The sequence below is a fragment of the Eumetopias jubatus genome, unplaced genomic scaffold (assembly GCF_037043125.1).
Source record: "Eumetopias jubatus isolate StellerSeaLion01/CBP00866 unplaced genomic scaffold, mEumJub1_p1.0 scaffold_8, whole genome shotgun sequence".
In the NCBI taxonomy this organism is placed as follows: Eukaryota; Metazoa; Chordata; class Mammalia; order Carnivora; family Otariidae; genus Eumetopias; species Eumetopias jubatus.
In genome coordinates, this window is record NW_028274814.1 from 68,890,554 (window position 1) to 68,905,055 (window position 14,502).

At 34.1% G+C, this 14,502-nt stretch overlaps 1 protein-coding gene across 1 annotated transcript in view; it reads right to left on the reverse strand.

Moving 5' to 3' along the window:
* The window catches only part of CPNE8 (copine 8), a 224,197-nt gene that overhangs the window by 178,017 nt on the left and 31,678 nt on the right, over window positions 1–14,502 (reverse strand). The window lies entirely within an intron of this gene.

The window sequence follows — 14,502 nt, forward strand, 5'->3', positions numbered from 1 at the left end:
TGAACCCATGTCTTATCAACCTTCTGATACAATCTGTCAAATTGTAGAAATACAAAGAATAGAAAAACACATGATGAACTGTGCCTTAAGCACATAGTCAATAAGATCCTGTGGAACTATAGACGTCAAACGGCCCAGTTTCTGTAAGATAAGTTGTAAGAAAAACAAAGGAATGGAGGTAAAGCTGTAGACCAAAAGAAACAGAAAATACCACAACATTTTTTTGAAGTGTGCAAGACTAAACTATAATGTTGAGAAGTGCATACTTGGATAATAAAACCATAAACACACACACACACACACACACACACACACACACACATACCCTTACTCTTTGAAAACAGAGTGATCTGATTGGGAAAGTCCCTGGAAACAAATTCTGGGGTGCTGGCAAAGTTCTATTTCTTGACCTTGTTAATGGTAGATGGGTGTTTGCCTTCTAATAATTCACCAAGGTTTTCATTTTTTGTATTTGTTTCCAATAAACAAAAAAGTGAATGCCAAATAAGAGCATCTCCTTATAAAAACAATTGAGACAATTATTGACAACAAAACTGCAAAACTGCACCAACATAAATTTTAAAGGGAATTCTTCATACAGAATTAAAATGCATATAGCATACAAATGCACAAAGAAATGAAGAGCACCTAATAGAGTACACATATGGAAAATAAAAAAGAATATTGATGATATAAAATAATAATGAACTATCGTGTTTATATTATATACAAATTATATTATATTGATGGTATAAAATAATATAAACTATCATGTTTATATTATATACAAAATATAATATTTTGTGGGTTTATATTATATACAAAATTAACATTCATAACGACACCAAACATGGGAGGAGAGATAAGTTAAAATGTTTTAGGACTAAAGCATTTTCTGGAAAGTTGTAACAAAACTAACTTACCAGATTCTAAAATATCAAGAAACTTCTATGCATATGTTGAACTCTTTCGGGTAACGAATAAGAATAGTAAAAGAAAGTAAAACTAACAAGCTAATATCAGGAAAAACAAGGAATGCTAAAAAAATTACTGTCAAATCCAAAGAAGAAAAGAAATGAGAGATAAGGAATTTAAAATATATGAATAAAATTAAAAAAAAAGAAACAGTAAAATGATTTAAACTGAAATATATTGGCAATTCCATTAATTGTAAATAACCTAAACACTTCAAAGAAGATAAATATTATCGACGTAGATGTATTTTTAAGCCCAAGTGTCTGCTGCTTACAAGAAACACACTTTAAATACAAAAACATAAGAAAATTAAAAGTAAGTCCAGGAGAAAAAAGACTGTACAAACATCAAAGAAAAGAAAGCCAGATTAACTATTCAATATCATGCAAAGTAGAATTTAAAAAATATTTCCAGAAAAAGAGTAAAAGCCCTAAACATCTTGCCTCCAGAAGTAAGGAACTGCTAAAAGAATGACAGGGGCACTTTTATTTATTTGTTTTTTAAGTAGACTTATTTTTTTTTCTTAGTTTCAGAGGTAGAATGTAGTGATTCATCAGTTGCATATAACACCCAGTGCTCATTCCATCAAGTGCCCTCCTTCATGTCCATCACCCAGTTACCCTAACCCCTCACCCATCTCCCCTCCAGCAACCCTCAGTTTGTTTCCTAGAGTTCAGCATCTCTTATGGTTTACCTCCCTCCCAATTTTCATCTCATTTTTTTTCCTTCCCTCCCCTATATTAATCTGTTTTGTTTATTCGATTCCACATACGAGTGAAATCATGTGGTATTTGTCTTTCTCTGACTGACTTATTTTACTTAGTATACTGCCCTCTAGTTCCACCCACACCATTGCAAATGGCAAGATTTCATTCTTTTTGATGGCTGAGTAATATTCCATTGTATATATACACACATATATATACATCTTCTTTATCCATTCATCTGTCGATGTACATCTTGACTATTACCACATCTTGGCTATTGTGGACCTTGCTGCTATAAACATGGGGTGCATGTGCCCCTTAGAAACACTATGTTTGTGTCCTTTGGATAATTACCCAGTAATGCAACTGCTGGATTGTAGGGTAGCTCTATTTTCAACTTCTTGAGGAACCTCCATACTGTTTTCCAGAGTGGCTGTAGCAGTTTGCATTCCCACTAACAGTGTTAAGAGGGTTCCCCTTTCTCCGTACCCTCTCCAACACCTGTTGTTTCCTGAGTTGTTAATTTTAGGCATTCTAACCAGTGTGAGGTGGTATCTCATTGTGGTTTTGATTTGTATTTTGACAGCGGCATTTTTAAAAGACACAGAAGCCAACTTGAAGGTGCTCCCATTTGTCAAATTTGTGAAAATTTGAGCCCCAAAATAAACAATAGTAACATATAAAACCATTGAAAAAGAAGAAACCATGAGTCTACACTTGTAAAATAAATGAATAAATTAAAAGTCTAGTGATGAAACATATTTATATACTCTCAAAGCATCTCCCATTAACTACCTTCCCAACATAACTCCCGCGGTCTCCTCCCAAAAGATTAACTACAAAAAAAGGAGTGTAACCTTTTGGTGGAGAAGGCTAACAGACATTACTTTAATCAAGTGATCAAAATTAACCTAACCAAAACTGGAACAAATCAAAACCCTGTGCCACCAGATGGGCTACAACAAGAAGAACACACAGTATCACCTCTGTAATATTTCATCCAAAGTTACACATGAGGGAAAATATCACACAAAATCAAAATGAGAGAAATTCTATAATGTAGCTGACATTTCATTTTCAAAAGTGTCAAGGTCATCAAAGGAAAGACTGAGGAAGTATTCAAGATCAAAAAAGACCCCCCAAAATGACAACTAGGGCAACACATAATTCTGAATGGAATCCATCTGCTTTAAAACATATTATTGGGACAACTGGTGAAAACTGAATAGGGTCTTAGGATTTGATGGTAGAAACATATCAGTGTTAATTCCCTAAGTCTCAGTATTATATTATGGTTATGGAGGAGAATGTCCTTTGTGCAATAAAGTATTCAAGGGCTATTGGGTCATCATGTTGGCAACCTATTCTCAAATGGTTCAAAGGAAAAAAATTCTTTCTATATGTACAGCTTTTCTGTAAATATAAGATAGTTTCAGAATTAAAAAAAAATACTTTGAATCTCAAAGTTAACAAAAGTACAACATACCAAAACTTGTTGATACAGTTAAAGCTCCTCTAAAATAAATATATATATTATATATATACTACATATATATATATATATATAATATATATATATATGGCCTAAAATGCATATAGTAGAAAAGACAAATGACTAGAGGGGCGCCTGGGTGGCTCAGTTGTTAGCCATCTGCCTTCGGCTCGGGTCATGATCCCAGGGTCCTGGGATTGAGCCCCGCATCAGGCTCTCTGCTCAATGGGAAGCCTGCTTCTCCCTCTCCACTCCCTCTGCTTGTGTTTCCTCTCTCGCCATGTCTCTCTCTGTCAAATAAATAAATAAAATCTTAAAAACAAAAAAAAGACAAATGACTAGAAATAAATGTTGTTGTCTAAATCAAGAATTTAGAAACAGAACAAATTAAAGCCCCAAAGTGTGGGGAAAAGTAACAAAATAATTGCAATAATCAATAAAATTTTAAAAAACTAAATTAAATAACCAATAAAGGCAAGTATCAATTCTTTGAGATGACTAGTAAAACTGATAAACCTTTACCAAGATGGATCAAGGGGGGGAAGAAGAGGGAAAATGCAAATTATTAATACCAGAAAGTAAAAAGAGCATCATTATAGATCATACAGAAATTAAACACATCATAAAAGTATATTACAAGAAAATTTATGCCAATAAACTTGAGAATTTGGGCAAAGCTAATAAATTCTTAGAAGAACATAGCACACAAAACTGACAGAAGAGGAAACTGAAATCTTGAGTAAACATACATATAAGAAAGGAAGGAAATGAATCTGAAGTTAAAATATCCACAAAGAAATATCCAGGCTAAGAATACTTTAGCAGCAAAATTTTCTAAACATTTTAATTAAGATATGACATTAACCTTTCATACGTTCTCTCAGAGAACAGAAAAAGTGGAAATACTTCCAAGCACATTTATTGAGGCCTGCCTAACCTAAACAACAAAATCTGAAGTCTATGACAAGGAAAAAATTTATAGATCAGTATCACTCATAACATAAATTCAAAATTCTAAGAAGTATTAGTAAAGCATAGCAACCGATATATTTAAAAGATAACACATTATGAATCAGTTGGTTTAATTCCAGAAATATATTTATTTTAACTGAAAACCCAACATGTAATTCACCACATTGACAAAATAAAGAAAAATAATATAATCATCTCACTGGATGCAAACATGAAAACTTTACCCTTAAGACCAGGAACAAAACAAGGATGCTTTCTATCACCACCTTTATTCTACATGGTACAAAACTTGTCAGCACAAAAAATACCATGATTAGATAGGAAAAAATAAAACTCTAATGTGCAGATCAGCATAGTTTATGCAGAAAATTTTTAAAACTCCACAAACCATTATTAGTAAGTTGAGCAATGTCACTTCAGTTATTATCCAAAAACTAAATTATATTCTATATATCACAATAAAAAATAAAAATGAAAAAATGATGAGTTACATTAAAATACAAAATACTAAATCACTAAAGTTAAATCCAACTAAAGATATGCAAGAGCTCTACATAAAAAACTATAATGTTAAAAGAAACTAAAGAAAACTTAAATAATTAGAGGGGCACCCATATTCATAGATTGTAAGGCATACTATTTTACATATTTCAATTCTCTGAAATTGAGCTACAGTTTCAACACCATCTCAGATCTCATACTGTGTCTGTGTGTGCATGTGCATATATATGTATATGTGTAAAGTAGCAAATAAATTCCAAAAATTCTGTGGAAAAGTAAAAACCTAAGAATATCCTAGAACAGGGTTCAGAAAATTACAGTCCCTGAGCCAAATCTGGCCTGCTGCCTATTTCATAAATTTAAGATTCACTGGGGCATAGCCATCATCTAGCGTTCATGTATTGTCCATGGCTGCTTCATGCTACAATGGCTAGAGAGACCACAGGGCCACCTTGCCTAAAATATTTATGCAGCCCTTATTTATATCTGGTCCTGTAAAAGAAAAAGAAAGATCCTAACCTTTGGCCTTGAAAATCTTGAAGAAAAAAAAAAAAACTACAAAGCACAAACAACCAGATTTAGTTATTAAAACAGAGTTATTAAAACAAAGTATACCACAGTAGAAACCTAACAAGGCCCTCACATATACAGTCATGTCATCTATGATAATGGTGATATGACTGAGCAGTAGAGAAAGAAAATCTCTTTAATAAATGCTCCTGGGTCAATTAGATGCCATATGGAATCAAAGTAAATTTTACCTCAAGCCATACCCAAAAATTAATCTCAGAGGAAGTATAAATCTAAATATGAACGTTAAAACAATAAAGCTTCTAGAATATAACCTTGAGAACATCTTCATGACCTTCAAAATAAGAAAGTTTCCTTAAACAAAAGCATAGCTCATAAAGGAATAGACTGCTTTGTTGACCTAAATTAAAATTCAGAATCTGTTCACCAAAATACACAGTTCAGAGAGTAAAAAAACATACTACAAAAGGAGACAAGACATTTGCAAGACATATAAACAACAAAAATTCTTATCCTAAAGATACAAATAACGCCTAAAAATCAATAATAGGAAAAACAGTTGAACATGCACATCATAAAAGATAGCCAAATGGTCATTAGGCCTACCGAAGGATTCTCAGCCACATTATCAGGAAGTTAAAATCCAAACAAGTTACCTTTGCACACTTAACCAGAATGGAAAACTTTAAAAAGACTTATAATAGAAAGCATTAACAAGAATGCTCTGCAATGAGAATGGCAGATGGGAAATTCTGGAAAATGATTTGGCAGTATGTACTGAAAATGAAAATATGCACACCAATGGAGGCATCACAATCCCTGATTTCAAACTATATTACCAAGCTACAGTAATCAAAATAGTATAGTATTGGCATAAAAATAGATAAAAAATCAATAGATCAGAATAAGGAGCCTAGGAATAAACCTATGCATATCAATTAATTTACAATAAAAGAGCCAAGAATAAACAATGGGGAAAGGACTGTCTCTCCAGTAAATGGTGGGAAAACTGGACTGCCAAATGCAAAAGAATGAAACTCTTATACCATATGCAAAAACTAATTCAAAATGGATTAAAGACTTGAATGTAAGACCTGAAACCATAAAATTCCTAGAAAAAAACATAAGCCGTAAGCAACGAACATAGGTCTTGGTGATAATTTTTTCAATAACATCAAAAGTAAAAGCAACAAAAGCAAAAATAAATAGGAATGCATCAAACTTAAAAGCTTCTACACAGCAAAGGAAACCATCAAGAAAATGAAAAGGCAAGTTACTGAATGGGAGCAAATATCTGCAAATCATGTATCTGATAAGGGGTTAGTATCCAAAATATATAAAGAAGTCATTTAACTCAACAGTAAAAAAAAAAAAAAAATCAATCCAATTAAAAAATAGGGAGAAGATCTGAACATTTTTCCAAAGAAGACACACAGATGGCTAATAGGTGCATAAAAGGTACCCAACAACACTAATCATCAGGGAGAAGCAAATAAAAACTACTGAGATATCACCTGTTAGAATGGCTTTTATCAAAAAGACAAGAAATCCCTAGTGTCAGTGAGGACGTGGAAAAAGGGGAACGTTTGTACACTGTTGGTAGGAATGTAAACTGGTGCAACCACTGTGGAAGACAGTATGGAGGGTCCTCAAGAAATTAAAAATAGAACTATCATATGATGTAGCAATTCCATTTCTGGATATCTACCCAAAGAAAACAAAAATGCCAACTCAAAAAATATAGGCACCCCCATGTTCATTGCAGTGTTATTTACAATAGCCAAGATATGGATACAACCTAAGTGTTCATCAATGAACGAATGGATAAAGAGGTGATACATATATATGAAATATATTCTAATATTCTATACATAATATTCTATATATAAATAACATTCTATATCCAATATTCTAATATTCTATATAGATATACATATGCATCCATATATAGTCTAATATATATGTATTAGAATATTATTCAGCCATAAAAAAAAGAAGGAAATCCTGCCATTTGTGACAAAATTAGTGGACCATGGAGGCATTATGCTAAGTAAAATAAATCTGACAAAGACAAATATTGTATGATCTCACTTATATGTAGAAGATTTAAAAAATAAATAATAAATTTCAAAAGCTCATAGGTACAGAGGGCACACTGGTGGTTGCTACCAGAGGCAAGAGTGGGGAGTGAAAAATACGAATGAAGAAGGTCAAAAGGTACAAACTTCCAGTTATAGAATAAATACCATGGGGATATAATGCACAGCACGGTGACTATAGTTAGTAACAACGGAATGTATATTTGAAAGTTGCTAAAAGAATAAACCTAAAAAGGTCTTATCACAACGAAAAAAATTGTAACTATGTGTGGTGATAGATGTTAATGAGATTTATCATGGTAATCATGTCACAACATATATGACTATAGAACCATTATGTTGTATCTGAAACTAATATAATATTATATGTCAATTATACCTCAATGTTTTAAAAATGAAAATATGTATAACCTATGGCTTAGAAATTTTACTCCTCCATATACAAACAATAAGAATAATAAATATATAAAGATAAGTACAAGAATGTTCTAATCAGTTAATCATAATATTCAACAACTGGGAACCCAAATGTCTATTCAGAGTAGCATGGATAAATCAATGGGGGTATATTCATAAATAGAAAACCATGCAGCAAAAAATATGAACAAACTATTACCACATGCATGGATAGACTTCCAAAGCAGAACTGTGAGTTATGAAACTAGACACAAATAAATATATACTGTATCATTCTATCTATATAAGGTTTAAGAATAGAAGAAATTATCCTATAGTGCTAGAAGTCAGGATAGTTGCTTAATTTGGGAAGAGAGAAGGCCACAATCAGAATTGCTGGATTGTAGAAGGTTCTATTTGTGATGTGGTGGTAGTTACATGGGTGTGTTCACATCTAATAAATTACTGTGCTGTATTATTTTCCCCTTTGTTTGGGTATGTTTTATTTCAATAAAACGGTATATTAAAAACAGAACAGAAATTCAGCCATAATAAAAAGGAAATTAATTCTGCCATTTGCAAGACAACATAGATGAAATTTGAGGGCATTATGCTAAGTGAAATAAGTCAGCCAGAAAAAGACAAATACTATATGATCTCATTTATATGTGGAATCTAAAAAAATCAAACTCATAGAAACAGAACAGACTAGCAGTTGCCAGGGGTGGCGGGAATGGGCAAAAGTGGTCAAAGGATACAAACTTCCACTCCCAAGATGAGTAAGTTCTGAAGATGTGATGTACAACATAGTGACTATAGTTAACAATACCATATTTATGTATCTGAAAGCTGCTAAGAGAGTAGATTTTTAAAATTCTCACCACAACACACACACACACACACACACACACACACACACAATCATATAGAGATGATAGATGTGTTAACTCGCCTTATTTTGGTAATCATTTTGCAAAATATATATATAAATTATTATATTGTATGCTCTAAACTTACATAATGTTATATATCAATTAGATCTCAATAAAGCTGGAAAAAATAAAAAATAAGAACAGGAAAAAAAAATAACTCAAGAGACCAAAATTACTCTGGATTTGTTTTTCTAGTAATAATCAGCAAAGTTCTATTGAAACTATGATTCTCATTCAATTGGTCACAGAATATTCAGAGTTAAAAGACTTTAACTGAGCCATATAAAGAAAAGACAACTTAAATTAAGCCACAGTTTCTAACCATCTGTAGCTAGGAATATTTGCAAAACTACTTCATGTCCTTTTCTAAACAAAAAAATTTCAAGGCTCATAGGTCTCTTTCCAAAACCGGGATGGTTGACCTTGGGAATTCAAATGTATAGAGGATTTTCCTGAGGGGCACACAAAATATTTTTGCTAAAATAGTAATGCCTTAAGACTGACTATACATACCATAGAAGATATTGGTATTACAATTCTTTTTTTCTTTTTTTTATTATTATGTTATGTTAATCACCATACATTACATCATTGGTTATTGATGTAGTGTTCCATGATTCATTGTTTGCATATAACACCCAGTGCTCCAAGCAGAACATGCCCTCTTTAATACCCACCACCAGGCTAACCCATCCCCCCACCCCCCACCCCTCTAGAACCCTCAGTTTGTTTTTCAGAGTCCATAGTCTTTCATGGTTCGTCTCCCGCTCCGATTTCAACCACATACCACACAAGTGTTCTTGGAAGAGAACTTCCAATGTCTTCCGTTACAATCCCCTCAATGAATCACGTTGGAGAAGTCGTGATGCACATTGTGAGAATCCTTCAAATGTCTATGAGAAGAATATAATCTCTGCAGACTGAATGTTTAGCAGCATTCTGTCATTAAGATCTTTTTTAAAAAAGAGAAAAGAGGAACGAACGCCTGGGTGGCTTAGTTGTTAAGCGTCTGCCTTTGGCTCAGGTCATGATCCCAGGGTCCTGGGATCAAGTCCCGCATCTGTCTCTCTGCTCAGCGGGGAGCCTGCTTCTCCTTCTCCCTCTGACTGCCTCTCTGCCTACTTGTGCTCTCTTCCTCTGTCAAATAAGTAAATGCAATCTTTTAGGAAAATAAAAGAGAAAAGAAAACTGAACACAACAGAAATGTTCAGTTGCTCTGCAGCATGAATCCAATAGTGAAGGCAGTATCAGTAGCCACACAAGACCCTCCTCAGGGCCTCAGCAACAGGGCCTGCCTAAAGATTGTGGGGAGCTTCCTGTTCTGTATCAATAACTGTAGCTGGGTCATTCTAGTATTTCTACAGGACAAAAAGGAGAGAATGAAACTAGTATCCCCTAAGCTTCAAGAGGTATATATGTTTTCAACAGATGCTGTAATTCAAATTACAAAATATGTAGTTAAAGTTATGACAGGGAGCAGCAGAACAAGCACTGGGATCTCATAATGAGTTAGCATACCACACAAATGTTCTCATCTGAAAAATGGGAACTTCATACCAAATGATCTAAAGGGGTTCTTCCAACTCGTAAGTTTTGAAACCATGAGAGTTATGTGTGTGCCTATATTTGAGGGTATTCAGCAAATATTAACTGAGCACTTTCTAAGAGCAGAGCCCTATCCTAAATGCCATAGTGCAGAAGGTTGACCTTTAAGGAGCACTGAGTTAAAAAGTGAAGCTGAGCTATATAAGAGAGTAAGTTCACAAAAAAGACCTTGATGTTTATTGAATGATATAAAATGGGAGGTAACAAGGACCATGAGAAAGATATAGAAATTATGGGATTTTAATGGTGCAAGGTGGAAATTCTAGTTAAGTTTAGAAAAGTCCAATAGGTAAGGTACCATTCATGAACAATATTCTCATCCATTCTGAATGTTTGTGTGTTTATATATTATACATATATGATTCAGTATGGAGATGAATAAATGTGAAAACAGCTCAGTGTCAGAGGAATGGTTCAGAAGCAGAGACAACATTAAACTATAGTAATCAACATGTGGCAGTAGATTATCATCAAACTATGATCGCTGTGGATTATATAAACTTCAGTTTGCTTTTTTTCATCATGTACTAACTTAGGGAATCTGAAACCAATTCTATAATTTTAAATGTTTAAGAGTAATTCACAAAAGAGATTACCAATGGATAACTAAAATTTAACTCAAATAAATTAATTGCAACATTTTCAGAACCTCTCAAAGTTAAGTGTGCATCCTCAGGGATAATACTTTGCCATTTCCACTTGCCACTAAGAGGTTTTCATATTTTCATCATTCATGACACTTTATCATTTTTAGCTCCAAAATTGTTATGCACTGAAATATAATTTTAGTTTTAAAATATCAATTACTTCAAGAGCTCTTGATAATTCACAATCATTAGAACTTATAGAAGACATGCAGTTAATTCTGTGTCAGATACAATTTTTAAATTGCAGATTTCAACTACAAATCAATTTTAAATATTTTTTTCTATCTCTTTATTTGGAGCATTTGTTTCAACATAGTTTAAGTTCTTTTTCTTTTTTTTATTACTCCTAACTATCTAAAGGTAACTCATCCCAGAACATAGAATCATATAGCTTGTAACTACATACTTTTCAAGACTACAATTAAATTCAAAAACAAATACAACCACTATATTACTGACACAGTGTTGATACCTCAATCAGTACAGTGATAGTAAGACACACTGGAGTTGCTGGTAAAATTCTCCAACCATACTGTATGCTCCTTGAAGCAGAATACTGTCTATTTTAAAATCTTATCCACCACTGCAGCTACAAAACAGGCACTCAAAAATATGTCAAATTGATAAATGGGTGGATATATTTAAAGTTATTAATAAAGCATCAATAATATTGTTTTCCTTGTCTGATTCCAAATATCCTGATCCCAAAAATTCCAAAAAACCAGAGTGGTTTTTGCTGTTATTTTGTAAAATAATGTTCAATACTTAAAAGTTAATTAGAAGAGCTGAAAAAATGACTAGAAAACTCTTTTGAACTCTCTAGTCTCATAAAAAAAGCAGACTTGTAAGGAAATTAGAACTAACTCAGTCCAATTTCATTCCTGATGAATTAGTCCAGCCCCTGTTTAAATACTTCCAGAAACAGGACATCCACTAGAGCGCCATCATACAGTTCTAGGAAACCCATTCCACTGTGGGATACTCTGTGTTACAAAGGTCTTCCTCATAGGGATGCCTGGGTGCCTCAGTCGGTTAAGCGGCTGCCTTCGGCTGGGGTCATGAACCCAAAGTCCCAGGATCGAGCCTCAGGATGGGCTCCCTGCTCAGCAGGGAGTCTGCTTCTCCCTCTCCCTCTGCCCCTCCCCCTGCTTGTGTTCTGTTTCTCTCGCTCTCTCTCAAATAAATAAATAAAATCTTAAAAAAAAAAGTCTTCCTCACAGTGGCTTAAACAATGTCTCTTTGTCTCTCCATCCTCTGAGCCAAATTTTTTGCTTCTTCCTTTTTTGTTTCAATATCAAGTAAGTGTACTCCCGTTTCTAAATGAAAATACTTTTAAGAGTTTGAAGACATTTATTATGACTAGTCAGGGTCTTTGCAATTTTTAGATTCAACATTCTTTATTCATATGGCATAGTTTCTATCCCTTTCTTGAAGATGGTAGCCCTCCTAAAATACATAGTGGGCATTTTGATGGTCTCAGATGGAGAGCTAGAAAGTAACACTCCAGATCTCCTCCCACCAGAGCAAAATACAATAGTATTTGATTCAATCACATGAAATTGCCAACACTCAACCATTTTTGACCTACAAAAATGACAATTTCATGTAGTTCACCATAATAGCATTATCTTCTTTGATGTAAGCACTGCACATCCATCAAATGCGTCCTCAGATTATATTAGCTTTTTAGCAGCTGTGTAACACCACTGCTTCATATTAGGTTTGAGGCCAAGTAAATCCCGTAGGTCATTTCCCCATCAACTGCTGGGCTTGTGCAATGAATTTTACAGAATTTTATAATGCAGGAATTTACTTACCTGCCACTTACTAGTTTTGTTATCCTTATAAAAGTTTTTTATCTCTTAGGGTCCCAATGTATCCTGAATCATATGTTTCCTACGCACCAGACACTGTTATCAGTGGTTCACATTTGATCTTCACAACCACTATATGAGCTAGAACCATTATCATTTCCCACATCACAGAAGAGTAAACAGACACTGAGAGGTCAAGTGCACACCCCTAATCACTACATCACCTGACTCTCAAAATAAGGAAAATGTCTTTCTCAAACGGTTCTGTAGCGATTTAATAATATATATAATGTATTTAATTTTTTCACACCTTTCCTTTATCCAGCAAGTTCAATCAGCCACTAAATACAATGGATTTTAGCTCCTAATTGCTTGTCTCTTGCATCTGGCACTTCCTTTCTATTCTTCCACACTATTCTCCAGTTACTAACACTTTTAATTCTTCTGAAATGCTGTCTATTAAAATTGCCTCTTAACTGGTTTCTCTTCATCTTCACCCATCTGCTCCTATCCACACTATGTAACTCTGGGTCCTATTTCTCATCACTTTCTCAATTTCTACTTTGTTTTCATACCCCCTTTGAGTATTACTTCCTCTTACTAACTCTTTTTACTCCTTCAAGGAGAAAAAAATAAACAAGCAGAATATTGTTTTCTGCCTTATTTTATTACTATGCTATTTTCCCTGAAGAGTAGGCCTTCTTTCCTATTTGTGTCTCATTCAGAGGCAAGCTTAAATAAATAAGAATAAAGCCCAAAAATCTATTTATAGAATTTCCTTTCATTAACAAAACAAGAATGTGAATGTTGGGATCAGGTCAGGATTCTGCAAAGCAAGGTGGTCTAACAGCAGAGGCTCTGGAGCTAGATGGCCAGGGCTGAAATCCCTACTATGTAACTTTCGTCCTGTCACTTGAGCTTTCTGTGCTTTAGTTTCCTCATGTGTAAAATAAGGATTATAATAGCATCACTTCTTAAGGTTATTGTGCAAACAATAAATTAGCCAATATATCTAAAGGGCTGAGAATGGTAGTTAGTATGAAAGATCTTGTATAGGCAACAGGAAAGCCTCATCACTAGGGATCTGCATTGGCCCAGATGCCTAGCCCTGCACCTTATGAATATTTATCTCAGTTCCTTTATTGGTCTCTCAAGTAATGTTATTTTCTGAACACTCCTGGTAAGTGCTCATCCCCAGCCAGCTTGACTCTTATGGTCAGTCAGCAGTTCCACTGGATTGCCCCAGGCCTTTGAGAAAGGGACCTCTAGAGCAAATGACAAGAGACAGCCTATCTTTTTGGAAAATAATCAAAGAAATAATTAGAGGAACAAGAAAGAGGAGCATGGACTCAGGAGAATGTTCTAACATACAAGACAAAAGATAACATAGGTCTGGATGAAGGAGGTGACTCATTTGAGACTTTCTTCTTCTTTTTTTTTTTTTAACAAAAGAGAATTCACACCACTGGATAACTGATAAATAAAGAAGGTGTGGGAAGGAAAGTCAAGATGGCTGCAAAACTCAGAGTCTGGTATTTTGGCTGGTAATGTTATCAGCTACATGTGGAGCAAAGACGCAGCAGCGATAGGGTAGGGCTGAGGAAATTACCATCGGGTATGTAGAGCTTGAGATAAAGCTCAAATAACCACATGGAAATGTCTAGAACCAGTTAAATATGAAAACCTGGTGCTCAGCATCCCGCTGACCCCCTGTCAGTGGGTCAATTTGTGGGTCAACAGGAACAATTTTTGAATTGGCTTATTCTGCCAGTTTTGAGATTAAATTACAATGACCTATTCTTATCTTCTATCTCACAGTTGAGAGACACTG